This window comes from Pinus tabuliformis, chromosome 6 (genome assembly GCF_031772625.1).
Source record: "Pinus tabuliformis cultivar Carrire ecotype Pingquan chromosome 6, CPIR1, whole genome shotgun sequence".
Taxonomy (NCBI): Eukaryota; Viridiplantae; Streptophyta; class Pinopsida; order Pinales; family Pinaceae; genus Pinus; species Pinus tabuliformis.
The window spans coordinates 1,784,911,467-1,784,914,753 of NC_142292.1; the positions used below are offsets into that span (position 1 = coordinate 1,784,911,467).

The following is a 3,287-nucleotide window of genomic DNA, read 5'->3' on the forward strand; positions in this document are numbered from 1 at the left end:
GACGAATTGATTCAAGGTAAAATATTTGCAAAAACAATAGTTCCCAGAAGAAAAGGTTTCAAACATGTTGAAGAAAATAAATATGAAGAGATCGAAAAAACATAACTAATTCATATTGAAACGCCTGTCTGCTTAAAGTATTGCTTGCAAAGAAAAATCGAAGATGATTCGTCCTTTTAACTAAAAAGGAAAAATTCCTCCATTTGCTCATACAATGCAAATGTACCTATACTGTTTGTTGAGAAATCGCTGCCATCCATGCTCTAAATGCCTTTAAAGAAGGTAATCTTGGGGAGCAAATAAACAATAGCAGGGATATATGCCTTCAAGATTAAAATTGATGAACAGGAAGATTGCATCGAGAGTCTTATTCTTTCTGGTGAAACACATCAGAGTGAATCTATTCCATTCACTCAAGTCGACTGGAGGAGGCCATGCCCTTGGTTCGATTCTCACAACAGAAGAATCCACTTTAGGGCATGGCGTAAAATGCCTCTTGCTCACATCCATAAGGAGCTTGGTACTGGCCAGAAGATCCACATTGACAGCCAGGCGATTGAAAAGGGAATCACCAGGCTTTGCCACGAGGCGGTGGCCAAATTCCTTCTGAAGCATGAGGGTGGCACTTCGAAACTTGGGCATGGTGGACAAAAGCTTGAAGATGAGCGCAGATGATATCTGGTAAGGTATATTGGCTACACATATGTCAAAAGTTGGCAAGTCTGTTCGTAGTATGTCCCCTCGCACCAACTGTCCATAACATAAAAGAAAAAGGAGATAGTCATATTAGAGAAGAGCAACTTTGATTTATCGTAATCCCAAAAATTAATAAGGTATCACCAAAGACAGCAATCACAAGGAACAAAAAAGGAATTGCAAGAGACAATTACGAAGACATCACAAGGGAACCTGCAAAGCACATAGCTTAGGCTAACCTTGCAGTAAACAGAATCTCTTTCCAGTGCATTTTCCTTGTAAATCTGGCAGAAATTTTGCCAGAATCTTGGAATTACAGGTTTGAATTGCATAAATTTAATACTGAGGTGCCCAATTGGACATAAGGGGGTAGGGAATCCATCTGCAACATCAAATTTGCAAAAAGAAGAAGTGTTTTATTGCCAAAATTGGCATTTTTCATTGCCAGACAGAAAGTGCAGTACGTTACAAGATTATGGCTTCCCAAAGCACACAGGTACTTCTAAGCATCATTAGATTGGAGAAAGGTAGTAACTGAAGAAAAGAAGGCTGCTATCACATAAGCATGAGGACTTCACCCCATAGCCAGTTTTCATCGCATAGGCATGAGAAATTCACCCTAAACCCAGTTTTCAGATTGGCAAAGATTTGAAAAAGTTTTAATGTATGTGGTATTTCACAAATAAACCTTCTTCAGTATTGTTGTCAATGTAGGATTTTTTTTTGGTTGATGTTTCCAGTTTACAAATGCAGCAAGCGCACCCTTCTCCATTATGGGATTATCACGATGAACTGAAGTCAGGTCATGCAGAAAGCATGCCCATTTCCATTATGTGAATATCACAACGAACTATAGCAGGCTGACAACAGATATTCGAAAACATATGTCTCAGTGATTGTGGCAGAAGACCTACACCTTGCCCCATCCACATGGAGTCGGAGCCTGAGCCGTTGCTTACACAGGTGCATAGAAGCAACAGCTCATGAAGGGAAAACATGTCTCTGAGGATTTGAAACTTGGGGTGGGCATGAAGAGTCACAATCCATGTGGAATTGACATATTGTTAATGAGGTAAATAAGGTGAATGAATGTAAAAACAAGATGCAAAGGAAATTGGAACTCACCTCCAATCTCTGAGCCATTTCGGTCCCCTTTATGCGTTTGTGAACTACTTCGATCATCTGGGGATCGATCTCGACTGCGATGACTCTGTGGGCGGCCTGCAGCAACTCTAGGGTTAGATTTCCAGTACCCGGGCCGATTTCCAGGACGGTATCGCTTTCTCTCATGTCCGCTTTCTCAATGATGGACTTGAGAACACCGGGATTTGTGAGAATGTGCTGCCTGCTCAGTACAGCCTTGGGATCAATCAACTCCACCCACAGACAGTACAAGAAAAGCCCGCCAACAGGGTTAGTGGGACGCATGTAGCACTAGAGAGCTCGGTTCAGCTGCCCTGATGAAACTATTCGATCCGCCAAATGAAACGCCCAAACCGTTTGGGCAACCCTTTTGAATCAACGATCAACGACTGAAATTGTTGCAATCGTCTAACATATAATCGTGTGGCTTACACGATGACAGGTAAGCAGAGAGGGAAGTAGATTTCAGAGGGAAACGCCTTACGGCATAATAAGAACTTGCATCATATGCACAATTAGAAAAAACAACTCAAAAGGAAACTGTTGTTTTTCAAATGGGAGTTTCTAAAATGGGACTTAAGTTTTAACATGAAAAGAAATTTACAAATTCAACATTCCTAAAATTCTAATTTTTTCATTCCTAAAATTCTAATTTCAGGAAAAATGAAATTTAAAAAAAAATTGACAATTTGACAGCACTTCTTAAAAAATTTTAAGATATTATTCCAATTTTTTTTTTAAATGACAAAAATCAATTTTTAAATTTTTTTTGACTGGTAAAATTTTCTTCTTACTTCTCTGACTTGCCAGAGACCCTTTGAAGGGCTCTGACGTGTTCAATTTTGATCCCTGAGTGGAAGGTTTCCTATTTCAACTTAAGGTGGATGAGGATTTGTTGATTTTTTTTAATTGATGACCTAGATTGATTCTCAAGAGAATATGCTTACCATATGTGATTGGTTCTCAAGAGAATATGCTTACTATATGCTTATCAACAGTTGTAGTGTGTTAGAGAGTTATTTCAACTTAAGGTGGATGAGGATCTCTTGACTCTTTTTTTTAATTGACAATCTATATTGATTCTCAAAAGAATATGCTTACCATATGTTTATCAACAGTTGTAGTGTGTTAGAAAGTTTCTTAGGTTGCATTCACTGTTAATAAATTTAAAAAATTTGATGTGTGAACACCCACCAATTTTCTAGGGATTTTCAAATCCTTAAATTCTTAAGGGTTAAGTAAAATCAAAGTTAATAATAATATTTTTGTTACAATAATTTCTTTTGTTATATATTTATCAATGGTAGATGCAAGTGAAACCTTAGGTTATATCAACCACATTAATATTTTTAATGTGGTTGTACTAGTTTACATAATACTCTATAACATGGGATTGTCCATTAAACTATTCAATAAAAATATTTTATATAAAAAATAGTTGTCAAAAA

At 37.5% G+C, this 3,287-nt stretch overlaps 1 pseudogene; it reads right to left on the reverse strand.

Annotated features, from left to right (window-relative positions):
- Window positions 1–273: 273 nt before the first annotated feature.
- On the reverse strand, window positions 274–2,124 carry LOC149266141 (uncharacterized; annotated as a pseudogene).
- Between the last annotated feature and the right edge of the window lie 1,163 nt (window positions 2,125–3,287).